The sequence below is a fragment of the Genypterus blacodes genome, unplaced genomic scaffold, assembly GCF_046128005.1.
Source record: "Genypterus blacodes isolate CSIRO-AG114 ecotype Tasmania unplaced genomic scaffold, CSIRO-AGI_Gbla_v1 ptg000083l_1, whole genome shotgun sequence".
NCBI lineage: Eukaryota > Metazoa > Chordata > Actinopteri > Ophidiiformes > Ophidiidae > Genypterus > Genypterus blacodes.
Window position 1 is genome coordinate 661,207 of NW_027466888.1, and position 27,967 is coordinate 689,173.

At 42.1% G+C, this 27,967-nt stretch overlaps 9 non-coding genes and 2 pseudogenes across 9 annotated transcripts; all 11 read right to left on the reverse strand.

The window, feature by feature from the left end:
• Window positions 1–20,337: 20,337 nt before the first annotated feature.
• On the reverse strand, window positions 20,338–20,456 carry LOC143007146 (5S ribosomal RNA). Its single transcript, XR_012964366.1, has one exon. It is a non-coding gene; the product is annotated as a 5S ribosomal RNA (ribosomal RNA).
• Window positions 20,457–20,695: 239 nt separating this feature from the next.
• On the reverse strand, window positions 20,696–20,814 carry LOC143007233 (5S ribosomal RNA; annotated as a pseudogene).
• A 463-nt stretch (window positions 20,815–21,277) lies between these two features.
• Window positions 21,278–21,396, reverse strand: LOC143007181 (5S ribosomal RNA). Its single transcript, XR_012964400.1, has one exon. It is a non-coding gene; the product is annotated as a 5S ribosomal RNA (ribosomal RNA).
• Window positions 21,397–21,641: 245 nt separating this feature from the next.
• LOC143007162 (5S ribosomal RNA) lies at window positions 21,642–21,760 on the reverse strand. The gene has a single exon (XR_012964382.1). It is a non-coding gene; the product is annotated as a 5S ribosomal RNA (ribosomal RNA).
• Window positions 21,761–22,223: 463 nt separating this feature from the next.
• On the reverse strand, window positions 22,224–22,342 carry LOC143007139 (5S ribosomal RNA). The gene has a single exon (XR_012964360.1). It is a non-coding gene; the product is annotated as a 5S ribosomal RNA (ribosomal RNA).
• Window positions 22,343–22,587: 245 nt separating this feature from the next.
• On the reverse strand, window positions 22,588–22,706 carry LOC143007163 (5S ribosomal RNA). The gene has a single exon (XR_012964383.1). It is a non-coding gene; the product is annotated as a 5S ribosomal RNA (ribosomal RNA).
• A 463-nt stretch (window positions 22,707–23,169) lies between these two features.
• LOC143007150 (5S ribosomal RNA) lies at window positions 23,170–23,288 on the reverse strand. Its single transcript, XR_012964370.1, has one exon. It is a non-coding gene; the product is annotated as a 5S ribosomal RNA (ribosomal RNA).
• Window positions 23,289–23,533: 245 nt separating this feature from the next.
• LOC143007180 (5S ribosomal RNA) lies at window positions 23,534–23,652 on the reverse strand. Its single transcript, XR_012964399.1, has one exon. It is a non-coding gene; the product is annotated as a 5S ribosomal RNA (ribosomal RNA).
• A 457-nt stretch (window positions 23,653–24,109) lies between these two features.
• Window positions 24,110–24,228, reverse strand: LOC143007196 (5S ribosomal RNA; annotated as a pseudogene).
• A 245-nt stretch (window positions 24,229–24,473) lies between these two features.
• On the reverse strand, window positions 24,474–24,592 carry LOC143007173 (5S ribosomal RNA). Its single transcript, XR_012964392.1, has one exon. It is a non-coding gene; the product is annotated as a 5S ribosomal RNA (ribosomal RNA).
• A 3,080-nt stretch (window positions 24,593–27,672) lies between these two features.
• LOC143007169 (5S ribosomal RNA) lies at window positions 27,673–27,791 on the reverse strand. The gene has a single exon (XR_012964389.1). It is a non-coding gene; the product is annotated as a 5S ribosomal RNA (ribosomal RNA).
• Window positions 27,792–27,967: the final 176 nt, after the last annotated feature.

Consider the following 27,967-nt stretch of genomic DNA (forward strand, 5'->3'; position numbering starts at 1 on the left):
ATTTACACACATTGATGGCATTTCTGCCTGGATGCTGCGTCTGAAATTGTAGCTCTCTATCTCCTTCCTTGTCACAGATATGGGCTTTTCAAGTTTTCTCTAGTTTCAAGAATCGATGACCCGCGGGTCAACATTTTTAGAAAATTTTCAATATTCCCCAATTTGCCCCAAATTTACACACATTGATGGCATTTCTGCCTGGATACTGCGTCTGAAATTTTAGCTCTCTACCTCCTTCCTTGTCACAGATATGGGCTTTTCAAGTTTTCTCCAGTTTCAAAAATCGCTGACCCGGGGGTCAACTTTTTTCCAAAATTTTCAATATTCCTCAATTTGCCCCAAATTTACACACATTGATGGCATTTCTGCCTGGATGCTGCGTCTGAAATGTTAGCTCTCTATCTCCTTCCTTGTCACAGATATGGGCTTTTCAAGTTTTCTCCAGTTTCAAAAATTGATGACCCGGGTCAACATTTTTGGAAAATTTACAATATTCCCCAATTTGCCCCAAATTTACACACATTGATGGCATTTCTGCCCGGATGCTGCGTCTGAAATTTTAGCTCTCTATCTCCTTCCTTGTCACAGATATGGGCTTTTAAAGTATTCTCCAGTTTCAAAAATTGATGACCCGGGTCAACATTTTTAGAAAATTTACAATATTCCCCAATTTGCCCCAAATTTACACACATTGATGGCATTTCTGCCTGGATGCTGCCTCTGAAATTGTAGCTCTCTATCTCCTTCCTTGTCACAGATATGGGCTTTTCAAGTTTTCTCTAGTTTCAAGAATCTATGACCCGCGGGTCAACATTTTTAGAAAATTTTCAATATTCCCCAATTTGCCCCAAATTTACACACATTGATGGCATTTCTGCCTGGATACTGCGTCTGAAATTTGAGCTCTCTACCTCCTTCCTTGTCACAGATATGGGCTTTTCAAGTTTTCTCCAGTTTCAAAAATCGCTGACCCGGGGGTCAACTTTTTTCCAAAATGTTCAATATTCCCCAATTTGCCCCTAATTTACACACATTGATGGCATTTCTGCCTGGATGCTGCGTCTGAAATTTTAGCTCTCTATCTCCTTCCTTGTCACAGATATGGGCTTTTAAAGTTTTCTCCAGTTTCAAAAATTGATGACCCGGGTCAACATTTTTAGAAAATTTGCAATATTCCCCAATTTGCCCCCAATTTACACACATTGATGGCATTTCTGTCTGGATGCTGCGTCTGAAATTTTAGCTCTCTATCTCCATCCTTGTCACAGATATGGGCTTTTCAAGTTTTCTCCAGTTTCAAAAATCGATGACCCGGGTCAACATTTTTAGAAAATTTTCAATATTCCCCAATTTGCCCCAAATTTACACACATTGATGGCATTTCTGCCTGGATGCTGCGTCTGAAATTTTAGCTCTCTATCTCCTTCCTTGTCACAGATATGGGCTTTTCAAGTTTTCTCCAGTTTCAAAAATTGATGACCCGGGTCAACATTTTTAGAAAATTTTCAATATTCCCCAATTTGTCCCAAATTTACACAAATTGATGGCATTTCTGCCTGGATGCTGTGTCTGAAATTTTAGCTCTCTATCTCCTTCCTTGTCACAGATATGGGCTTTTAAAGTTTTCTCCAGTTTCAAAAATTGATGACCCGGGTCAACATTTTTAGAAAATTTACAATATTCCCCAATTTGCCCCAAATTTACACAAATTGATGGCATTTCTGCCTGGATGCTGCGTCTGAAATTGTAGCTCTCTATCTCCTTCCTTGTCACAGATATGGGCTTTTCAAGTTTTCTCTAGTTTCAAGAATCGATGACCCGCGGGTCAACATTTTTAGAAAATTTTCAATATTCCCCAATTTGCCCCAAATTTACACAAATTGATGGCATTTCTGCCTGGATGCTGCGTCTGAAATTTTAGCTCTCTATCTCCTTCCTTGTCACAGATATGGGCTTTTCAAGTTTTCTCCAGTTTCAAAAATCGATGACCCGGGGGTCAACTTTTTCCCAAATGTTTTAATATTCCCCAATTTGCCCCAAATTTACACACATTGATGGCATTTCTGCCTGGATGCTGCGTCTGAAATTTTAGCTCTCTATCTCCTTCCTTGTCACAGATATGGGCTTTCAAGTTTTCTCTAGTTTCAAGAATCGATGACCCGCGGGTCAACTTTTTTCCCAAAATTTTTAATATTCCCCAATTTGCCCCAATTTACACACATTGATGGCATTTCTGCCTGGATGCTGCGTCTGAAATTTTAGCTCTCTATCTCCTTCCTTGTCACAGATATGGGCTTTTAAAGTATTCTCTAGTTCAAAAATCGATGACCCGCGGGTCAACATTTTTAGAAATTTTCAATATTCCCCAATTTGCCCCAAATTTACACAAATTGATGGCATTTCTGCCTGGATGCTGCGTCTGAAATTTTAGCTCTCTATCTCCTTCCTTGTCACAGATATGGGCTTTTCAAGTTTTCTCCAGTTTCAAAAATTGATGACCTGGGTCAACATTTTTAGAAAATTTTCAATATTCCCCAATTTGCCCCAAATTTACACACATTGATGGCATTTCTGCCTGGATGCTGCGTCTGAAATGTTAGCTCTCTATCTCCTTCCTTGTCACAGATATGGGCTTTTAAAGTATTCTCCAGTTTCAAAAATTGATGACCCGGATCAACATTTTTAGAAAATTTACAATATTCCCCAATTTGCCCCAAATTTACACACATTGATGGCATTTCTGCCTGGATGCTGCGTCTGAAATTGTAGCTCTCTATCTCCTTCCTTGTCACAGATATGGGCTTTTCAAGTTTTCTCTAGTTTCAAGAATCGATGACCCGCGGGTCAACATTTTTAGAAAATTTTCAATATTCCCCAATTTGCCCCAAATTTACACACATTGATGGCATTTCTGCCTGGATACTGCGTCTGAAATTTTAGCTCTCTACCTCCTTCCTTGTCACAGATATGGGCTTTTCAAGTTTTCTCCAGTTTCAAAAATCGCTGACCCGGGGGTCAACTTTTTTCCAAAATTTTCAATATTCCTCAATTTGCCCCAAATTTACACACATTGATGGCATTTCTGCCTGGATGCTGCGTCTGAAATGTTAGCTCTCTATCTCCTTCCTTGTCACAGATATGGGCTTTTCAAGTTTTCTCCAGTTTCAAAAATTGATGACCCGGGTCAACATTTTTGGAAAATTTACAATATTCCCCAATTTGCCCCAAATTTACACACATTGATGGCATTTCTGCCCGGATGCTGCGTCTGAAATTTTAGCTCTCTATCTCCTTCCTTGTCACAGATATGGGCTTTTAAAGTATTCTCCAGTTTCAAAAATTGATGACCCGGGTCAACATTTTTAGAAAATTTACAATATTCCCCAATTTGCCCCAAATTTACACACATTGATGGCATTTCTGCCTGGATGCTGCCTCTGAAATTGTAGCTCTCTATCTCCTTCCTTGTCACAGATATGGGCTTTTCAAGTTTTCTCTAGTTTCAAGAATCTATGACCCGCGGGTCAACATTTTTAGAAAATTTTCAATATTCCCCAATTTGCCCCAAATTTACACACATTGATGGCATTTCTGCCTGGATACTGCGTCTGAAATTTGAGCTCTCTACCTCCTTCCTTGTCACAGATATGGGCTTTTCAAGTTTTCTCCAGTTTCAAAAATCGCTGACCCGGGGGTCAACTTTTTTCCAAAATGTTCAATATTCCCCAATTTGCCCCTAATTTACACACATTGATGGCATTTCTGCCTGGATGCTGCGTCTGAAATTTTAGCTCTCTATCTCCTTCCTTGTCACAGATATGGGCTTTTAAAGTTTTCTCCAGTTTCAAAAATTGATGACCCGGGTCAACATTTTTAGAAAATTTGCAATATTCCCCAATTTGCCCCCAATTTACACACATTGATGGCATTTCTGTCTGGATGCTGCGTCTGAAATTTTAGCTCTCTATCTCCATCCTTGTCACAGATATGGGCTTTTCAAGTTTTCTCCAGTTTCAAAAATCGATGACCCGGGTCAACATTTTTAGAAAATTTTCAATATTCCCCAATTTGCCCCAAATTTACACACATTGATGGCATTTCTGCCTGGATGCAACGTCTGAAATTTTAGCTCTCTATCTCCTTCCTTGTCACAGTTATGGGCTTTTAACGTTTTCTCCAGTTTCAAAAATTGATGACCCGGGTCAACATCTTTGGAAAATTTTCAATATTCCCCAATTTGCCCCAAATTTACACAAATTGATGGCATTTCTGCCTGGATGCTGCGTCTGAAATTGTAGCTCTCTATCTCCTTCCTTGTCACAAATATCGGCTTTTCAAGTTTTCTCTAGTTACAAGAATCGATGACCCGCGGGTCAACATTTTTAGAAAATTTTCAATATTACCCAATTTGCCCCAAATTTACACACATTGATGGCATTTTTGCCTGGATGCTGCGTCTGAAATTGTAGCTCTCTATCTCCTTCCTTGTCACAGATATGGGCTTTTCAAGTTTTCTCTAGTTTCAAAAATCGATGACCCGCGGGTCAACTTTTTTCCAAAATTTTCAATATTCCCCATTTTGTCCCAAATTTACACAAATTGATGGCATTTCTGTCTGGATGCTGCGTCTGAAATTTTAGCTCTCCATCTCCTTCCTTGTCACAGATATGGGCTTTTCAAGTTTTCTCCAGTTTCAAAAATTGATGACCCGGGTCAACATTTTTAGAAAATTTTCAATATTCCCCAATTTGTCCCAAATTTACACAAATTGATGGCATTTCTGTCTGGATGCTGCTTCTGAAATTGTAGCTCTCTATCTCCTTCCTTGTCAGAGATATGGGCTTTTCAAGTTTTCTCCAGTTTCAAAAATTGATGACCCGGGTCAACATTTTTAGAAAATTTTCAATATTCCCCAATTTGTCCCAAATTTACACAAATTGATGGGATTTCTGTCTGGATGCTGCGTCTGAAAATTGTAGCTCTCTATCTCCTTCCTTGTCACAGATATGGGCTTTTCAAGTTTTCTCTAGTTTCAAGAATCGATGACCCGCGGGTCAACTTTTTTCCAAAATTTTCAATATTCCCCATTTTGTCCCAAATTTACACAAATTGATGGCATTTCTGTCTGGATGCTGCGTCTGAAATTTTAGCTCTCCATCTCCTTCCTTGTCACAGATATGGGCTTTTCAAGTTTTCTCTAGTTACAAGAATCGATGACCCGCGGGTCAACATTTTTAGAAAATTTTCAATATTACCCAATTTGTCCCAAATTTACACAAATTGATGGCATTTCTGCCTGGATGCTGCGTCTGAAATTGTAGCTCTCTATCTCCTTCCTTGTCACAGACATGGGCTTTTCAAGATTTCTCTAGTTACAAGAATCGATGACCCGGGGGTCAACTTTTTTAGAAATTTTTCAATATTCCCCAATTTGCCCCAAATTAACACACATTGATGGCATTTCTGTCTGGATGCTGCGTCTGAAATTTTAGCTCTCTATCTCCTTCCTTGTCACAGATATTGGCTTTTAAAGTTTTCTCCAGTTTCAAAAATTGATGACCCGCGGGTCAACATTTTTAGAAAATTTTCAATATTCCCCAAGTTGCCCCAAATTTACACACATTGATGGCATTTCTGCCTGGATGCTGCGTCTAAAATTTTAGCTCTCCATCTCCTTCCTTGTCACAGACATGGGCTTTTCAAGTTTTCTCTACTTACAAGAATCGATGACCCGAGGGTCAACATTTTTAGAAAATTTTCAATATTCCCCAATTTGTCCCAAATTTACACAAATTGATGGGATTTCTGTCTGGATGCTGCGTCTGAAAATTTAGCTCTCTATCTCCTTCCTTGTCACAGTTATGGGCTTTTAACGTTTTCTCCAGTTTCAAAAATTGATGACCCGGGTCAACATCTTTGGAAAATTTTCAATATTCCCCAATTTGCCCCAAATTTACACAAATTGATGGCATTTCTGCCTGGATGCTGCGTCTGAAATTGTAGCTCTCTATCTCCTTCCTTGTCACAAATATCGGCTTTTCAAGTTTTCTCTAGTTACAAGAATCGATGACCCGCGGGTCAACATTTTTAGAAAATTTTCAATATTACCCAATTTGTCCCAAATTTACACACATTGATGGCATTTTTGCCTGGATGCTGCGTCTGAAATTGTAGCTCTCTATCTCCTTCCTTGTCACAGATATGGGCTTTTCAAGTTTTCTCTAGTTTCAAGAATCGATGACCCGCGGGTCAACTTTTTTCCAAAATTTTCAATATTCCCCATTTTGTCCCAAATTTACACAAATTGATGGCATTTCTGTCTGGATGCTGCGTCTGAAATTTTAGCTCTCCATCTCCTTCCTTGTCACAGATATGGGCTTTTCAAGTTTTCTCCAGTTTCAAAAATTGATGGGCCGGGTCAACATTTTTAGAAAATTTTCAATATTACCCAATTTGTCCCAAATTTACACAAATTGATGGCATTTCTGTCTGGATGCTGCTTCTGAAATTGTTGCTCTCTATCTCCTTCCTTGTCAGAGATATGGGCTTTTCAAGTTTTCTCCAGTTTCAAAAATTGATGACCCGGGTCAACATTTTTAGAAAATTTTCAATATTCCCCAATTTGTCCCAAATTTACACAAATTGATGGGATTTCTGTCTGGATGCTGCGTCTGAAAATTGTAGCTCTCTATCTCCTTCCTTGTCACAGATATGGGCTTTTCAAGTTTTCTCTAGTTTCAAGAATCGATGACCCGCGGGTCAACTTTTTTCCAAAATTTTCAATATTCCCCATTTTGTCCCAAATTTACACAAATTGATCGCATTTCTGCCTGGATGCTGCGTCTGAAATTGTAGCTCTCTATCTCCTTCCTTGTCACAGACATGGGCTTTTCAAGATTTCTCTAGTTACAAGAATCGATGACCCGGGGGGTCAACATTTTTAGAAATTTTTCAATATTCCCCAATTTGCCCCAAATTAACACACATTGATGGCATTTCTGTCTGGATGCTGCGTCTGAAATTGTAGCTCTCTATCTCCTTCCTTGTCACAGATATGGGCTTTCAAGTTTTCTCCAGTTTCAAAAACTGATGACCCGGGTCAACATTTTTAGAAAATTTTCAATATTCCCCAATTTGCCCCAAATTTACACACATTGATGGCATTTCTGCCTGGATGCTGCGTCTGAAATTGTAGCTTTTTATCTCCTTCCTTGTCACAGATATCGGCTTTTCAAGTTTTCTCTAGTTACAAGAATCGATGACCCGGGGGTCAACATTTTTAGAAAATTTTCAATATTCCCCAATTTGTCCCAAATTTACACAAATTGATGGCATTTCTGCCTGGATGCTGCGTCTGAAATTGTAGCTCTCTATCTCCTTCCTTGTCACAGATATGGGCTTTTCAAGTTTTCTCCAGTTTCAAAAATTGATGACCCTGGTCAACATTTTTAGAAAATTTTCAATATTCCCCAATTTGCCCCAAATTTACACACATTGATGGCATTTCTGCCTGGATGCTGCGTCTGAAATTGTAGCTCTCTATCTCCTTCCTTGTCACAGATATGGGCTTTTCAAGTTTTCTCTAGTTTCAAGAATCGATGACCCGCGGGTCAACTTTTTTCCAAAATTTTCAATATTCCCCAATTTGCCCCAAATTTACACACATTGATGGCATTTCTGCCTGGATGCTGCGTCTGAAATTGTAGCTCTCTATCTCCTCCCTTGTCACAGATATTGGCTTTTAAAGTTTTCTCCAGTTTCAAAAATCGATGACCCGGGTCAACATTTTTAGAAAATTTTCAATATTCCCCAATTTGTCCCAAATTTACACAAATTGATGGGATTTCTGTCTGGATGCTGCGTCTGAAAATTTTGCTCTCTATCTCCTTCCTTGTCACAGATATGGGCTTTTCAAGTTTTCTCCAGTTTCAAAAATCGATGACCCGCGGGTCAACATTTTTAGAAAATTTTCAATATTCCCCAATTTGTCCCAAATTTACACAAATTGATGGCATTTCTGTCTGGATGCAACGTCTGAAATTTTAGCTCTCTATCTCCTTCCTTGTCACAGTTATGGGCTTTTAACGTTTTCTCCAGTTTCAAAAATCGATGACCCGCGGGTCAACATTTTTAGAAAATTTTCAATATTCCCCAATTTGCCCCAAATTTACACAAATTGATGGCATTTCTGCCTGGATGCTGCGTCTGAAATTGTAGCTCTCTATCTCCTTCCTTGTCACAAATATCGGCTTTTCAAGTTTTCTCTAGTTACAAGAATCGATGACCCGCGGGTCAACATTTTTAGAAAATTTTCAATATTCCCCAAGTTGCCCCAAATTTACACACATTGATGGCATTTCTGCCTGGATGCTGCGTCTAAAATTTTAGCTCTCCATCTCCTTCCTTGTCACAGACATGGGCTTTTCAAGTTTTCTCTACTTACAAGAATCGATGACCCGCGGGTCAACATTTTTAGAAAATTTTCAATATTCCCCAATTTGTCCCAAATTTACACAAATTGATGGCATTTCTGCCTGGATGCTGCGTCTGAAATTGTAGCTCTCTATCTCCTTCCTTGTCGCAGACATGGGCTTTTCAAGATTTCTCTAGTTACAAGAATCGACGACCCGGGGGTCAACTTTTTTCCAAAATTTTCAATATTCCCCAATTTGCCCCAAATTTACACACATTGATGGCATTTCTGCCTGGATGCTGCGTCTGAAATTGTAGCTCTCTATCTCCTTCCTTGTCACAGATTTGGGCTTTTCAAGTTTTCTCCAGTTTCAAAAATTGATGACCCGGGTCAACATTTTTAGAAAATTTTCAATATTCCCCAATTTGTCCCAAATTTACACAAATTGATGGGATTTCTGTCTGGATGCTGCGTCTGAAAATTTAGCTCTCTATCTCCTTCCTTGTCACAGATATGGGCTTTTCAAGTTTTCTCCAGTTTCAAAAATCGATGACCCGCGGGTCAACATTTTTAGAAAATTTTCAATATTCCCCAATTTGCCCCAAATTTACAGACATTGATGACATTTCTGCCTGGATGCTGCGTCTGAAATTGTAGCTCTCTATCTCCTTCCTTGTCACAGATATGGGCTTTACAAGTTTTCTCCAGGTTCAAAAATCGATGACCCGGGTCAACTTTTTTCCAAAATTTTCAATATTCCCAAATTTGTCCCAAATTTACACAAATTGATGGCATTTCTGTCTGGATGCTGCGTCTGAAATTTTAGCTCTCTATCTCCTTCCTTGTCACAGATATGGGCTTTTCAAGTTTTCTCCAGTTTCAAAAATTGATGACCCGGGTCAACATTTTTAGAAAATGTTCAATATTCCCCAATTTGCCCCAAATTTACACACATTGATGGCATTTCTGTCTGGATGCTGCGTCCGAAATTGTAGCTCTCTATCTCCTTCCTTGTCACAGATATGGGCTTTTCAAGTTTTCTCTAGTTTCAAGAATCGATGACCCGCGGGTCAACATTTTTAGAAAATTTTCAATTTTCCCAAATTTGTCCCAAATTTACACAAATTGATGGCATTTCTGCCTGGATGCTGCGTCTGAAATTGTAGCTCTCTATCTCCTTCCTTGTCACAGATATGGGCTTTTCAAGTTTTCTCCAGTTTCAAAAATTGATGACCCTGTTCAACATTTTTAGAAAATTTTCAATATTCCCCAATTTGCCCAAAATTTACACACATTGATGGCATTTCTGCCTGGATGCTGCGTCTGAAATTGTAGCTCTCTATCTCCTTCCTTGTCACAGATATGGGCTTTTCAAGTTTTCTCTAGTTTCAAGAATCGATGACCCGCGGGTCAACATTTTTAGAAAATTTTCAATATTCCCCAATTTGTCCCAAATTTACACAAATTGATGGCATTTCTGCCTGGATGCTGCGTCTGAAATTTTAGCTCTCTATCTCCTTCCTTGTCACAGATATGGGCTTTTCAAGTTTTCTCCAGTTTCAAAAAACGATGACCCAGGGGTCAACTTTTCTCCAAAATTTTCAATATTCCCCAATTTGCCCCAAATTTACACACATTGATGGCATTTCTGTCTGGATGCTGCGTCTGAAATTGTAGCTCTCTATCTCCTTCCTTGTCACAGATATGGGCTTTTCAAGTTTTCTCCAGTTTTGAAAAATCGATGACCCAGGGGTCAACTTTTCTCCAAAATTTTCAATATTCCCCAATTTGCCCCAAATTTACACACATTGATGGCATTTCTGTCTGGATGCTGCGTTTGAAATTTTAGCTCTCTATCTCCTTCCTTGTCACAGACATGGGCTTTTCAAGATTTCTCTAGTTACAAGAATCGATGACCCGGGGGTCAACTTTTTTCCAAAATTTTCAATATTCCCCAATTTGCCCCAAATTTACACACATTGATGGCATTTCTGCCTGGATGCTGCGTCTGAAATTGTAGCTCTCTATCTCCTTCCTTGTCACAGATATGGGCTTTTCAAGTTTTCTCTAGTTTCAAGAATCGATGACCCGCGGGTCAACATTTTTAGAAAATTTTCAATATTCCCCAATTTGTCCCAAATTAACACACATTGATGGCATTTCTGCCTGGATGCTGCGTCTGAAATTGTAGCTCTCTATCTCCTTCCTTGTCACAGACATGGGCTTTTCAAGATTTCTCTAGTTACAAGAATCGATGACCCGGGGGTCAACTTTTTTCCAAAATTTTCAATATTCCCCAATTTGCCCCAAATTTACACACATTGATGGCATTTCTGCCTGGATGCTGCGTCTGAAATTGTAGCTCTCTATCTCCTCCCTTGTCACAGATATTGGCTTTTAAAGTTTTCTCCAGTTTCAAAAATCGATGACCCGGGTCAACATTTTTAGAAAATTTTCAATATTCCCCAATTTGTCCCAAATTTACACAAATTGATGGGATTTCTGTCTGGATGCTGCGTCTGAAAATTTTGCTCTCTATCTCCTTCCTTGTCACAGATATGGGCTTTTCAAGTTTTCTCCAGTTTCAAAAATCGATGACCCGCGGGTCAACATTTTTAGAAAATTTTCAATATTCCCCAATTTGTCCCAAATTTACACAAATTGATGGCATTTCTGTCTGGATGCAACGTCCTAAATTTTAGCTCTCTATCTCCTTCCTTGTCACAGTTATGGGCTTTTAACGTTTTCTCCAGTTTCAAAAATCGATGACCCGCGGGTCAACATTTTTAGAAAATTTTCAATATTCCCCAATTTGCCCCAAATTTACACAAATTGATGGCATTTCTGCCTGGATGCTGCGTCTGAAATTGTAGCTCTCTATCTCCTTCCTTGTCACAAATATCGGCTTTTCAAGTTTTCTCTAGTTACAAGAATCGATGACCCGCGGGTCAACATTTTTAGAAAATTTTCAATATTCCCCAAGTTGCCCCAAATTTACACACATTGATGGCATTTCTGCCTGGATGCTGCGTCTAAAATTTTAGCTCTCCATCTCCTTCCTTGTCACAGACATGGGCTTTTCAAGTTTTCTCTACTTACAAGAATCGATGACCCGCGGGTCAACATTTTTAGAAAATTTTCAATATTCCCCAATTTGTCCCAAATTTACACAAATTGATGGCATTTCTGCCTGGATGCTGCGTCTGAAATTGTAGCTCTCTATCTCCTTCCTTGTCGCAGACATGGGCTTTTCAAGATTTCTCTAGTTACAAGAATCGACGACCCGGGGGTCAACTTTTTTCCAAAATTTTCAATATTCCCCAATTTGCCCCAAATTTACACACATTGATGGCATTTCTGCCTGGATGCTGCGTCTGAAATTGTAGCTCTCTATCTCCTTCCTTGTCACAGATTTGGGCTTTTCAAGTTTTCTCCAGTTTCAAAAATTGATGACCCGGGTCAACATTTTTAGAAAATTTTCAATATTCCCCAATTTGTCCCAAATTTACACAAATTGATGGGATTTCTGTCTGGATGCTGCGTCTGAAAATTTAGCTCTCTATCTCCTTCCTTGTCACAGATATGGGCTTTTCAAGTTTTCTCCAGTTTCAAAAATCGATGACCCGCGGGTCAACATTTTTAGAAAATTTTCAATATTCCCCAATTTGCCCCAAATTTACAGACATTGATGACATTTCTGCCTGGATGCTGCGTCTGAAATTTTAGCTCTCTATCTCCTTCCTTGTCACAGATATGGGCTTTACAAGTTTTCTCCAGGTTCAAAAATCGATGACCCGGGTCAACTTTTTTCCAAAATTTTCAATATTCCCAAATTTGTCCCAAATTTACACAAATTGATGGCATTTCTGTCTGGATGCTGCGTCTGAAATTTTAGCTCTCTATCTCCTTCCTTGTCACAGATATGGGCTTTTCAAGTTTTCTCCAGTTTCAAAAATTGATGACCCGGGTCAACATTTTTAGAAAATGTTCAATATTCCCCAATTTGTCCCAAATTTACACAAATTGATGGCATTTCTGCCTGGATGCTGCGTCTGAAATTTTAGCTCTCTATCTCCTTCCTTGTCACAGATATGGGCTTTTCAAGTTTTCTCCAGTTTCAAAAAACGATGACCCAGGGGTCAACTTTTCTCCAAAATTTTCAATATTCCCCAATTTGCCCCAAATTTACACACATTGATGGCATTTCTGTCTGGATGCTGCGTCTGAAATTGTAGCTCTCTATCTCCTTCCTTGTCACAGATATGGGCTTTTCAAGTTTTCTCCAGTTTTGAAAAATCGATGACCCAGGGGTCAACTTTTCTCCAAAATTTTCAATATTCCCCAATTTGCCCCAAATTTACACACATTGATGGCATTTCTGTCTGGATGCTGCGTTTGAAATTTTAGCTCTCTATCTCCTTCCTTGTCACAGACATGGGCTTTTCAAGATTTCTCTAGTTACAAGAATCGATGACCCGGGGGTCAACTTTTTTCCAAAATTTTCAATATTCCCCAATTTGCCCCAAATTTACACACATTGATGGCATTTCTGCCTGGATGCTGCGTCTGAAATTGTAGCTCTCTATCTCCTTCCTTGTCACAGATTTGGGCTTTTCAAGTTTTCTCCAGTTTCAAAAATTGATGACCCGGGTCAACATTTTTAGAAAATTTTCAATATTCCCCAATTTGTCCCAAATTTACACAAATTGATGGGATTTCTGTCTGGATGCTGCGTCTGAAAATTTAGCTCTCTATCTCCTTCCTTGTCACAGATATGGGCTTTTCAAGTTTTCTCCAGTTTCAAAAATCGATGACCCGCGGGTCAACATTTTTAGAAAATTTTCAATATTCCCCAATTTGCCCCAAATTTACAGACATTGATGACATTTCTGCCTGGATGCTGCGTCTGAAATTTTAGCTCTCTATCTCCTTCCTTGTCACAGATATGGGCTTTACAAGTTTTCTCCAGGTTCAAAAATCGATGACCCGGGTCAACTTTTTTCCAAAATTTTCAATATTCCCCAATTTGTCCCAAATTTACACAAATTGATGGCATTTCTGTCTGGATGCTGCGTCTGAAATTTTAGCTCTCTATCTCCTTCCTTGTCACAGATATGGGCTTTTCAAGTTTTCTCCAGTTTCAAAAATTGATGACCCGGGTCAACATTTTTAGAAAATTTTCAATATTCCCCAATTTGTCCCAAATTTACACAAATTGATGGGATTTCTGTCTGGATGCTGCGTCTGAAAATTTAGCTCTCTATCTCCTTCCTTGTCACAGATATGGGCTTTTCAAGTTTTCTCTAGTTTCAAGAATCGATGACTCGCGGGTCAACATTTTTAGAAAATTTTCAATATTCCCCAATTTGCCCCAAATTTACACACATTGATGGCATTTCTGCCTGGATGCTGCGTCTGAAATTGTAGCTCTCTATCTCCTTCCTTGTCACAGACATGGGCTTTTCAAGATTTCTGTAGTTACAAGAATCGATGACCCGGGGGTCAGCTTTTTTCCAAAATTTTCAATATTCCCCAATTTGCCCCAAATTTACACACATTGATGGCATTTCTGCCTGGATGCTGCGTCTGAAATTTTAGCTCTCTATCTCCTTCCTTGTCACAGATATGGGCTTTTCAAGTTTTCTCTAGTTTCAAGAATCGATGACCCGCGGGTCAACATTTTTAGAAAATTTTCAATATTCCCCAATTTGCCCCAAATTTACACAAATTGATGGCATTTCTGTCTGGATGCTGCGTCTGAAATTTTAGCACTCTATCTCCTTCCTTGTCACAGATATGGGCTTTTCAAGTTTTCTCCAGTTTCAAAAACTGATGACCCGGGTCAACATTTTTAGAAAATTTTCAATATTCCCAAATTTGCCCCAAATTTACACACATTGATGGCATTTCTGCCTGGATGCTGCGTCTGAAATTGTAGCTTTTTATCTCCTTCCTTGTCACAGATATCGGCTTTTCAAGTTTTCACTAGTTTCAAGAATCGATGACCCGCGGGTCAACATTTTTAGAAAATTTTCAATATTCCCCAATTTGTCCCAAGTTTACACAAATTGATGGCATTTCTGTCTGGATGCTGCATCTGAAATTGTAGCTCTCTATCTCCTTCCTTGTCACAGATATGGGCTTTTAGAGTTTTCTCCAGTTTCAAAAATCGATAACCCGGGGGTCAACTTTTTTCCAAAATTTTCAATATTCCCCAATTTGCCTCAAATTTACACACATTGATGGCATTTCTGCCTGGATGCTGCGTCTGAAATTGTAGCTTTTTATCTCCTTCCTTGTCACAGATATCCGCTTTTCAAGTTTTCTCTAGTTACAAGAATCGATGACCCGGGGGTCAACATTTTTAGAAAATTTTCAATATTCCCCAATTTGTCCCAAATTTACACAAATTGATGGCATTTCTGCCTGGATGCTGCGTCTGAAATTTTAGCTCTCTATCTCCTTCCTTGTCACAGATATGGGCTTTTCAAGATTTCTCTAGTTTCAAGAATCGATGAACCGTGGGTCCACATTTTTAGAAATTTTTCAATATTACCCAATTTGCCCCAAATTTACACACATTGATGGCATTTCTGTCTGGATGCTGCGTCTGAAATTTTAGCTCTCTATCTCCTTCCTTGTCACAGATATGGGCTTTTAAAGTTTTCTCCAGTTTCAAAAATCAATGACCCGGGGGTTCACTTTTTTCCAAAATTTTCAATATTCCCCAATTTGCCCCAAATTTACACACATTGATGGCATTTCTGCCTGGATGCTGCGTCTGAAATTGTAGCTCTCTATCTCCTTCCTTGTCACAGATATGGGCTTTTCAAGTTTTCTCCACTTTCAAAAATCGATGACCCGCGGGTCAACATTTTTAGAAAATTTTCAATATTCCCCAATTTGCCCCAAATTTACACACATTGATGGCATTTCTGTCTGGATGCTGCGTCTGAAATTTTAGCTCTCTATCTCCTTACTTGTCACAGATATGGGCTTTTCAAGTTTTCTCTAGTTTCAAGAATCGATGACCCGGGGGTCAACATTTTTAGAAAATTTTCAATATTCCCCAATTTGTCCCAAATTTACACAAATTGATGGCATTTCTGTCTGGATGCTGCATCTGAAATTTTAGCTCTCTATCTCCTTCCTTGTCACAGATATGGGCTTTACAAGTTTTCTCCAGTTTCAAAAATCGATGACCCGGGTCAACTTTTTTCCAAAATTTTCAATATTCCCCAATTTGCCCCAAATTTACACACATTGATGGCATTTCTGTCTGGATGCTGCGTCTGAAATTTTAGCTCTCTATCTCCTTCCTTGTCACAGATATGGGCTTTTCAAGTTTTCTCCAGTTTCAAAAATCGATGACCCGGGGGTCAACTTTTCTCCCAAATTTTCAATATTCCCCAATTGGCCCCAAATTTACACACATTGATGGCATTTCTGTCTGGATGCTGCGTCTGAAATTTTAGCACTCTATCTCCTTCCTTGTCACAGATATCGGCTTTTCAAGTTTTCTCTAGTTACAAGAATCGATGACCCGGGTCAACATTTTTAGAAAATTTTCAATATTCCCCAATTTGTCCCAAATTTACACAAATTGATGGCATTTCTGCCTTGATGCTGCGTCTGAAATTGTAGCTCTCTATCTCCTTCCTTGTCACAGATATGGGCTTTTCAAGTTTTCTCCAGTTTCAAAAATCGATGACCCGGGGGTCAACTTTTTCCCAAATTTTCAATATTCCCCAATTTGCCCCAAATTTACACACATTGATGGCATTTCTGTCTGGATGCTGCGTCTGAAATTTTAGCTCTCTATCTCTTTCCTTGTCACAGATATGGGCTTTTCAAGTTTTCTCTAGTTTGAAGAATCGATGACCCGCGGGTCAACTTTTTTCCAAAATTTTCAATATTCCCCAATTTGCCCCAAATTAACACACATTGATGGCATTTCTGTCTGGATGCTGCGTCTGAAATTGTAGCACTCTATCTCCTTCCTTGTCACAGATATGTGCTTTTCAAGTCTTCTCTAGTTACAAGAATCGATGACCCGGGGGTCAACTTTTTTCCAAAATTTTCAATATTCCCCAATTTGCCCCAAATTTACACACATTGATGGCATTTCTGCCTGTATGCTGCGTCTGAAATTGTAGCTCAATATCTCCTTCCTTGACACAGACATGGGCTTTTCAAGTTTTCTCTAGTTACAAGAATCGATGACCCGCGGGTCAACATTTTTAGAAAATTTTCAATATTCCCCAATTTGTCTCAAATTTACACAAATTGATGGCATTTCTGCCTGGATGCTGCGTCTGAAATTGTAGCTCTCTATCTCCTTCCTTGTCACAGATATGGTTCTTCAAGTTTTCTCCAGTTTCAAAAATCGATGACCCGCGGGTCAACATTTTTAGAAAATTTCAATATTCCCCAATTTGTCCCAAATTTACACAAATTCTGTCTGGATGCTGCGTCTGAAATTTTAGCTCTCTATCTCCTTCCTTGTCACAGATATGGGCTTTTCAAGTTTTCTGTAGTTTCAAGAATCGATGACCCGCGGGTCAACATTTTTAGAAAATTTTCAATATTCCCCAATTTGTCCCAAATTTACACAAATTCTGTCTGGATGCTGCGTCTGAAATTTTAGCTCTCTATCTCCTTCCTTGTCACAGATATGGGCTTTTAAAGTTTTCTCCAGTTTCAAAAATTGATGACCCGGGGGTCAACTTTTTTCCAAAATTTTAAATATTCCCCAATTTGGCCCAAATTTACACAAATTGATGGCATTTCTGCCTGGATGCTGCGTCTGAAATTGTAGCTCTCTATCTCCTTCCTTGTCACAGATATTGGCTTTTAAAGTTTTCTCCAGTTTCAAAAATTGATGACCCGGGTCAACATTTTTCCAAAATTTTAAATATTCCCCAATTTGGCCCAAATTTACACAAATTGATGGCATTTCTGTCTGGATGCTGCGTCTGAATTTGTAGCTCTCTATCTCCTTCCTTGTCACAGATATGGGCTTTTCAAGTTTTCTGTAGTTTCAAGAATCGATGACCCGCGGGTCAACATTTTTAGAGAATTTTCAATATTCCCCAATTTGTCCCAAATTTACACAAATTGATGGCATTTCTGTCTGGATGCTGCTCTCTATCTCCTTCCTTGTCACAGATATGGGCTTTTCAAGTTTTCTCCAGTTTCAAAAATCGATTACCCGGGGGTCAACTTTTTTCCAAAATTTTCAATATTCCCCAATTTGCCCCAAATTTATACACATTGATGGCATTTCTGCCTGGATGCTGCGTCTGAAATTGTAGCTCTCTATCTCCTTCCTTGTCACAGATATGGGCTTTTCAAGTTTTCTCTAGTTTCAAGAATCGATGACCCGCGGGTCAACATTTTTAGAAAATTTTCAATATTCCCCAATTTGTCCCAAATTTACACAAATTGATGGCATTTCTGCCTGGATGCTGCGTCTGAAATTGTAGCTCTCTATCTCCTTCCTTGTCACAGATATGGGCTTTTCAAGTTTTCTCTAGTTTCAAAAATCGATGACCCGGGGGTCAACATTTTTAGAAAATTTTCAATATTCCCCAATTTGTCCCAAATTTACACAAATTGATGGCATTTCTGTCTGGATGCTGCGTCTGAAATTTTAGCTCTCTATCTCCTTCATTGTCACAGATATGGGCTTTTAAAGTTTTCTCCAGTTTCAAAAATCGATGACCCGCGGGTCAACATTTTTAGAAAATTTTCAATATTCCCCAATTTGTCCCAAATTTACACACATTGATGGCATTTCTGCCTGGATGCTACCTCCTTCCTTGTCACAGATATGGGCTTTTCAAGTTTTCTCTAGTTTCAAGAATCGATGACCCGGGTCAACATTTTTAGAATATTTTCAATATTCCCCAATTTGTCCCAAATTTACAACATTGATGGCATTTCTGCCTGGATGCTATCTCCTTCCTTGTCACAGATATGGGCTTTTCAAGTTTTATCTAGTTTCAAGAATCGATGACCCGCGGGTCAACATTTTTAGAAAATTTTCAATATTCCCCAATTTGCCCCAAATTTACACACATTGATGGCATTTCTGCCTGGATGCTGCGTCTGAAATTTTAGCTCTCTATCTCCTTCCTTGTCACAGATAGAAAATTTTCAATATTCCCCAATTTGTCCCAAATTTACACAAATTGATGGCATTTCTGTCTGGATGCTGCGTCTGAAATTTTAGCTCTCTATCTCCTTCCTTGTCACAGATATGGGCTTTTAAAGTTTTCTCCAGTTTCAAAAATAAATGACCCGCGGGTCAACATTTTTAGAAAATTTTCAATATTCACCAATTCGTCCCAAATTTACACAAATTCTGTCTGGATTCTGCGTCTGAAATTTTAGCTCTCTATCTCCTTCCTTGTCACAGATATGGGCTTTTCAAGTTTTCTCTAGTTTCAAGAATCGATGACCCGCGGGTCAACATTTTTAGAAAATTTTCAATATTCCCCAATTTGCCCCATATTTACACAAATTGATGGCATTTCTGTCTGGATGCTGCGTCTGAAATTTTAGCTCTCTATCTCCTTCCTTGTCACAGATATGGGCTTTTCAAGTTTTATCTAGTTTCAAGAATCGATGACCCGCGGGTCAACATTTTTAGAAAATTTTCAATATTCCCCAATTTGCCCCAAATTTACACACATTGATGGCATTTCTGCCTGGATGCTGCGCCTGAAATTTTAGCTCTCTATCTCCTTCCTTGTCACAGATAGAAAATTTTCAATATTCCCCAATTTGTCCCAAATTTACACAAATTGATGGCATTTCTGTCTGGATGCTGCGTCTGAAATTTTAGCTCTCTATCTCCTTCCTTGTCACAGATATGGGCTTTTCAAGTTTTCTCCAGTTTCAAAAATCGATGACCCGGGGGTCAACTTTTTTCCAAAATTTTCAATATTCCCCAATTTGCCCCAAATTTACACAAATTCTGTCTGGATTCTGCGTCTGAAATTTAAGCTCTCTATCTCCTTCCTTGTCACAGATATGGGCTTTTCAAGTTTTCTCTAGTTTCAAGAATCGATGACCCGCGGGTCAACATTTTTAGAAAATTTTCAATATTCCCCAATTTGTCCCAAATTTACACAAATTGATGGCATTTCTGTCTGGATGCTGCGTCTGAAATTTTAGCTCTCTATCTCCTTCCTTGTCACAGATATGGGCTTTTAAAGTTTTCTCCAGTTTCAAAAATAAATGACCCGCGGGTCAACATTTTTAGAAAATTTTCAATATTCCCCAATTTGCCCCAAATTTACACACATTGATGGCATTTCTGCCTGGATGCTGCGTCTGAAATTTTAGCTCTCTATCTCCTTCCTTGTCACAGATATGGGCTTTTCAAGTTTTCTCCAGTTTCAAAAATTGATGACCCGGGTCAACATTTTTAGAAAATTTTCAATATTCCCCGATTTGCCCCAAATTTACACACATTGATGGCATTTCTGTCTGGATGCTGCGTCTGAAATTTTAGCTCTCTATCTCCTTCCTTGTCACAGATATGGGCTTTTCAAGTTTTCTCCAGTTTCAAAAATTGATGACCCGGGTCAACATTTTTAGAAAATTTTCAATATTCCCCGATTTGCCCCAAATTTACACACATTGATGGCATTTCTGCCTGGATGCTGCGCACTTTCATCATCATCATCATCATCATCATCATCATCGTCACACAGTGGCTCGTGTACTTCACTTCTCATGTGCATTCAATCTTCTCATATTATGCCCATGTGCAATACTCATTTTCTGAATGTATGCTTTCATATAAGATAAGATAACATACAACTTTATTCTCCCGAGGGAAATTGCGTGTTGACAGAGGGAGTGTAACATGAGGGAGGAGGACCAGGTGAGGCCTGCTGCTCAGAGGGCCAAAATGCTTACGGCACCGGGTATTCCCAAGTGGTCTCCCATGTAAGTACTAACCTGGCCCGACGCTGATTAGCTTCCGAGATCAGAAGAGATCGGGCGTGTTCAGAGTGGTATGGCCGTAAACGAGGAGAGCAGCCACACAGAGGCTCTTTATAGGTGAGACAGACCCAGTTCAAGTCACCGTGTACGCATGACTACACTCAAGTTCATGTATATCCCAATTTACATGATGCCTTCATCAGAAAAACACTAACATTTCAGATAAGATAAGATACAACTTTATTCTCCCGAGGGAAATTGCGTGTTCACAGAGGGAGTGAAACGAGGAGGACCAGGTGAGGCCTGCGGCTCATAGGGCCAAAATGCTTACTGCACCGGGTATTCCCAGGCTGTCTCCCATCCAAGTACTAACCTGGCCCGACGCTGATTAGCTTCCGAGATCAGACGAGATCGGGCGTGTTCAGAGTGGTATGTCCGTAAACGAGGAGAGCAGCCACACAGAGGCTCTTTATAGGTGAGACAGACCCAGTTCAAGTCACCGTGTACACATGACTACACTCAAGTTCATGTATATCAAAATTTACATGATGCCTTCATCAGAAACACACATTTCTGGATAATAAAGTCTTACCTAATGAAACTGATAATCATCACATAGAACATACAGAGGGACCACTTACATCTCTGACGCTCGCTTTTATCCTCATCATCATCATCATCATCATCATCATCATCGTCACACAGTGGCTCCTGTACTTCACTCCCCATGTGCATTCAATCATCTCATATTATGCCCATGTGCAATACTCATTTTCTGAATGTATGCTTTCATATAAGATAAGATAAGATACCACTTTATTCTCCCGAGGGACATTGGTTGTTGACAGAGGGAGTGAAACATGAGGGAGGAGGACCAGGTGAGGCCTGCTGCTCAGAGGGCCAAAATGCTTACGGCACCGGGTATTCCCAGGCAGTCTCCCATCCAAGTACTAACCTGGCCCGACGCTGATTAGCTTCCAAGATCAGACGAGACCGGGCGTGTTCAGAGTGGTATGGCCGTAAACGAGGAGAACAGCCACACAGAGGCTCTTTATAGGTGAGACAGACCCAGTTCAAGTCACCGTGTACGCATGACTACACTCAAGTTCATGTATATCACAATTTACATGATGCCTTCATCAGAAGAACACTAACATTTCAGATAAGATAAGATACAACTTTATTCTCCCGAGGGAAATTGCGTGTTGACAGAGGGAGTGAAACATGAGGGAGGAGGACCAGGTGAGGCCTGCTGCTCAGAGGGCCAAAATGCTTACGGCACCGGCTATTCCCATGTGGTCTCCCAACCAAGTACTAACCTGGCCCGACGCTGATTAGCTTCCGAGATCAGACGAGATCGGGCGTGTTCAGAGTGGTATAGCCGTAAACGAGGAGAGCAGCCACACAGAGGCTCTTTATAGGTGAGACAGACCCAGTTCAAGTCACCGTGTACACATGACTACACTCAAGTTCATGTATATCAAAATTTACATGATGCCTTCATCAGAAACACACATTTCTGGATAATAAAGTCTTACCTAATGAAACTGATAATCATCACATAGAACATACAGAGGGACCACTTACATCTCTGACGCTCACTTTTATCCTCATCATCATCATCATCATCATCATCATCATCGTCACACAGTGGCTCCTGTATTTCACTCCCCATGTGCATTCAATCATCTCATATTATGCCCATGTGCAATACTCATTTTCTGAATGTATGCTTTCATATAAGATAAGATAAGATACCACTTTATTCTCCCGAGGGACATTGGTTGTTGACAGAGGGAGTGAAACATGAGGGAGGAGGACCAGGTGAGGCCTGCTGCTCAGAGGGCCAAAATGCTTACGGCACCGGGTATTCCCAGGCAGTCTCCCATCCAAGTACTAACCTGGCCCGACGCTGATTAGCTTCCGAGATCAGACGAGACCGGGCGTGTTCAGAGTGGTATGGCCGTAAACGAGGAGAACAGCCACACAGAGGCTCTTTATAGGTGAGACAGACCCAGTTCAAGTCACCGTGTACGCATGACTACACTCAAGTTCATGTATATCACAATTTACATGATGCCTTCATCAGAAGAACACTAACATTTCAGATAAGATAAGATACAACTTTATTCTCCCGAGGGAAATTGCGTGTTGACAGAGGGAGTGAAACATGAGGGAGGAGGACCAGGTGAGGCCTGCTGCTCAGAGGGCCAAAATGCTTACGGCACCGGCTATTCCCATGTGGTCTCCCAACCAAGTACTAACCTGGCCCGACGCTGATTAGCTTCCGAGATCAGACGAGATCGGGCGTGTTCAGAGTGGTATAGCCGTAAACGAGGAGAGCAGCCACACAGAGGCTCTTTATAGGTGAGACAGACCCATTTCAAGTCACCGTGTACACATGACTACACTCAAGTTCATGTATATCACAATTTACATGATGCCTTCATCAGAAACACACATTTCTGGATAATAAAGTCTTACCTAATGAAACTGATAATCATCACATAGAACATAAAGAGGGACCACTAACATCTCTGACGCTCACTTTCATCATCATTATCATCATCATCATCATCATCATCATCGTCACACAGTGGCTCGTGTACTTCACTCCTCATGTGCATTCAATCATCTCATATTATGCCCATGTGCAATACTCATTTTCTGAATGTATGCTTTCATATAAGATAAGATAAGATACAACTTTATTCTCCCGAGGGACATTGGGTGTTGACAGAGGGAGTGAAACATGAGGGAGGAGGACCAGGTGAGGCCTGCTGCTCAGAGGGCCAAAATGCTTACGGCACCGGGTATTCCCAGGCGGTCTCCCATCCAAGTACTAACCTGGCCCGACGCTGCTTAGCTTCCGAGATCAGACGAGATCAGGCGTGTTCAGAGTGGTATGGCCGTAAACGAGGAGAACAGCCACACAGAGGCTCTTTATAGGTGAGACAGACCCAGTTCAAGTCACCATGTACGCATGACTACACTCAAGTTCATGTATATCACAATTTACATGATGCCTTCATCAGAAGAACACTAACAATTCAGATAAGATAAGATACAACTTCATTCTCCCGAGGGAAATTGCGTGTTCACAGAGGTAGAGAAACATGAGGGAGGAGGACCAGGTGAGGCCTGCTGCTCAGAGGGCCAAAATGCTTACTGCACCGGGTATTCCCAGGCAGTCTCCCATCCAAGTACTAACCTGGCCCGATGCTGCTTAGCTTCCGAGATCAGACGAGATCGGGCGTGTTCAGAGTGGTATGGCCGTAAACGAGGAGAGCAGCCACACAGAGGCTCTTCATAGGTGAGACGGACCCAGTTCAAGTCACCGTGTACACATGACTACACTCAAGTTCATGTATATCACAATTTACATGATGCCTTCATCAGAAACACACATTTCTGGATAATGAAGTCTTACCTAATGAAACTGATAATCATCATATAGAACATAAAGAGGGACCACTAACATCTCTGACGCTCACTTTCATCATCATCATCATCTCCATCATCATCATCGTCACACAGTGGCTCGTGTACTTCACTTCTCATGTGCATTCAATCTTCTCATATTATGCCCATGTGCAATACTCATTTTCTGAATGTATGCTTTCATATAAGATAAGATAAGATACAACTTTATTCTCCCGAGGGAAATTGCGTGTTTACAGAGGGAGTGAAACATGAGGGAGGAGGACACGGTGAGGCCTGCTGCTCAGAGGGCCCAAATGCTAACGGCACCGGGTATTCCCAGGCGGTCTCCCATCCAAGTACAAACCTGGTCCAACGCTGCTTAGCTTCTGAGATCAGACGAGATCGGGCGTGTTCAGAGTGGTATGGCCGTAAAATAGGAGAGCAGCCACACAGAGGCTCTTTATAGGTGAGACAGACCAAGTTCAAGTCACCGTGTACACATGACTACACTCAAGTTCATGTATATCACAATTTACATGATGCCTTCATCAGAAAAACACTAACATTTCAGATAAGATAAGATACAACTTTATTCTCCCGAGGGAAATTGCGTGTTGACAGAGGGAGTGAAACATGAGGGAGGAGGACCAGGTGAGGCCTGCTGCTCAGAGGGCCAAAATGCTTACGGCACCGGGTATTCCCAGGCGGTCTCCCATCCAAGTACTAACCTGGCCCGCCGCTGCTTAGCTTCCGAGATCAGACGAGATCGGGCGTGTTCAGAGTGGTATGGCCGTAAACGAGGAGAGCAGCCACACAGAGCACCACGTTGTCCTTTCCGGCGACGTGTCGGATGTCCGTGGTGTATTCCGATATGAAGGAGAGCTGACGCTGCTGGCGGGCCGACCACGGCTCGGCCACCTTGGACATGCAGAACGTGAGCGGCTTATGGTCCACGAATGCCGTAAACTCTCGACCTTCCAGCAGGAACCTGAAATGGCGGACTGCCAACCAGAGGCCGAGGAGCTCTCTGTCAAACGCACTGTACTTGCGCTCCCTGGGGGTCAACTGGCGGCTGAAAAAGGCGAGTGGCTGCCAGGCGCCGTCGACCCATTGCTCGTGCACCGCTCCCACAGCATAATCAGACGCGTCCGTGGTGATAGCGATGGGGGCCTTGTGCGACGGGTGGGCCAGCATGGTGGCTTGGCTCAGGGCGGCTTTGGTGGCATCGAACGCGGCATCCCTCTCAGCCGTCCAGTCGACGGCCTGACCGGGGGACTTACCCTTAAGAGCCTCGTATAGCGGGCGCATAGTGTGGGCGGCCCGGCGGATGAACCGGTGATAAAAGGTCACCATCCCCAGAAACTCCCGGAGTGCACGAGCTGTGTGCGGTCTTGGAAAGTCGGACACGGCCTCCACCTTTGCCGGGAGGGTGGCAGCCCCCTCTTTGCTCACCAGATGTCCGAGGAATTGGATGGAGGGCAACCCGAACACGCACTTCGCAGGGTTGATAATCAAGCCGTGCTGGTCGAGCCTTTTGAAGAGATCCCGGAGGTGTACTTGGTGCTCTCCCTCCGAGGAGCTGGCAACGAGAATATCGTCTAGGTAAACGAAAATGAACGGCATGTGTCTTAGCGCCGAATCCATCAACCGCTGGAAAGACTGTGCAGCGTTCTTAAGTCCAAACGGCATCCGCAGGAACTCAAACAGTCCGAACGGCGTGACCACCGCCGTTTTGGGGATGTCTGCAGGGTGCACCGGGACTTGGTGGTAGCCCCGCACCAGATCCACTTTGGAGAAAACCAGTTTGCCAGCCAGATGTGCGGAGAAATCCTGGATGTGGGGGACCGGGTAGCGGTCCGGTGTGGTAGCGTCGTTAAGGCGGCGGTAGTCTCCGCACGGACGACAACCGCCATCTGGTTTAGGGACGATGTGGAGGGGTGAGGCCCATGGGCTGTCAGAGCGGTGGATAATGCCCAGGCACTCCATGTTGGCAAACTCTGACCTGGCGACTGCCAGCCTGACAGGATTGAGCCGCCGGGCCCTAGCGTAGACCGGGGGGCCCTTAGTGTCAATGTGGTGTTCAACCCCGTGCTTGATGGTAGTGGCGGAAAAGGTGGGCTTCGTCAGGCTGGGAAACTCACCAAGTAGGCGTTGATATCTGTCCCCCTCAGCAAGAGAGCTGGAGAGTCCGCCGTATGTTGCCTCACCGCGGACACAAGCAAGCGAGGAGAATGTCAATGCGTCTACCAAGCGGCTGTTCTTGACGTCCACTAGTAGTCCGTGAGCGCACAGGAAATCCGCACCGAGGATGGGGAAGGAAATGTCGGCCGTAACAAAATCCCACGTAAACTGCCGGCCCTCGAGACACAGGTTCACAGTCTTTGTGCCATAGGTGCGGATAGGGGTGTCGTTAGCAGACGTCAATGGGGGGCCGTAGCCTCCGCTGGCGGTGTCACTCCTCGTGGCCGGCAAAACGCTCCTGTTAGCTCCGGTGTCGCAGAGGAAGTTACGCCTGGAGAGGGTGTCCTTAATGAATAGTAGTCTGCTTGTTGCACCCACGCTCACGGCTACAACTGAACGTGGGCCCTGTCGTTTCCCGCCGGTCCATAGTTGCAAGGGGGCCGGCATCTCTTAGCTTTAGCGCCGAAACGCGCATGGAAGTAGCACATGCTTGAATTTGTGCGGCCGTCAGCAGTCACAGGGTCTCCTGTAGTTAGCATTCCTCTGCTGGGGGGCATGTAGCTGCGCGTCGGGGCTAGCACCTCAGGGGCGAAACGCTGGGTAGCCAGGAAAAAGCGATCAGCCTCCTCGGCGAAAGCTCGTGGCTCCGTGATAGCTGTATTAGTTAAGGCTGTTTGCACGTGTGGCGGCATGTGCCAAAGGAACAGTTCCATGAACAGGAAATTTGGCTCTTCTTTACCTAGCAGGTTCAGCATCATCTCCATGTGCTCTGAGGGCTTACTGTCTCCGAGGCCGTGAATAGCGAACAGGCGTCGGGCTCGTTCCGGCCGTGACAGCTCGAAGGTTTTGAGCAGGAGAGTCTTGAATGCTGCATATTTCTCCAGGGCAGGAAGAGAAGTAATACACCCCACTGTCCGGGCCGCTGTAGAGCTCCCCAGTGCGGAGACGACGTGGAAATAGCGTGTGTCGTCATCCGTTATCCCGCGGAGGGCGAATTGAGCTTCCGTCTGTGCGAACCATGCCGCCGCGGACGTCTCCCAAAACTCCGGCAATTTCAGAAAAACGGCCATGTTCAGTCCAGTCTCGGATACTTCGTCGAGACTCGCGTCAGGGTCACCAGTGTAGTGCCGAAGGACGGGAGTCGGAGGCGGCGTATTGAGTTTTAACGTCCACTTTATAGACATGCGGATTCACTCGTCTCGTACAATCAATACAGCAGAACAACAACACCTACGGACCGGAAGTCCTCGCCCTTTTAACCACCGTGGGGAACACACCTACCCACACCATAGTCCGAGGGGGAATTATGTATAATCACCACAATATCACAATTTACATGATGCCTTCATCAGAAACACACATTTCTGGATAATGAAGTCTTACCTAATGAAACTGATAATCATCACATAGAACATTAAGAGGGACCACTAACATCTCTGACGCTGACTTTCATCATCATCATCATCATCATCATCATCATCATCATCGTCACACAGTGGCTCGTGTACTTCACTTCTCATGTGCATTCAATCATCTCATATTATGCCCATGTGCCATACTCATTTTCTGAATGTATGCTTTCATATAAGATAAGATAAGATACAACTTTATTCTCCCGAGGGACATTGGGTGTTGACAGAGGGAGTGAAACATGAGGGAGGAGGACCAGCTGAGGCCTGCTGCTCAGAGGGCCAAAATGCTTACGGCACCGGGTATTCCTAGGCGGTCTCCCATCCAAGTACGAACCTGGCCCAACGATGCTTAGCTTCCGAGATCAGACGAGATCAGGCGTGTTCAGAGTGGTATGGCCGTAAACGAGGAGAGCAGCCACACAGAGGCTCTTTATAGGTGAGACAGACCCAGGTTCAAGTCACCGTGTACGCATGACTACACTCAAGTTCATGTATATCACAATTTACATGATGCCTTCATCAGAAGAACACTAACATTTCAGATAAGATAAGATACAACTTTATTCTCCCGAGGGAAATT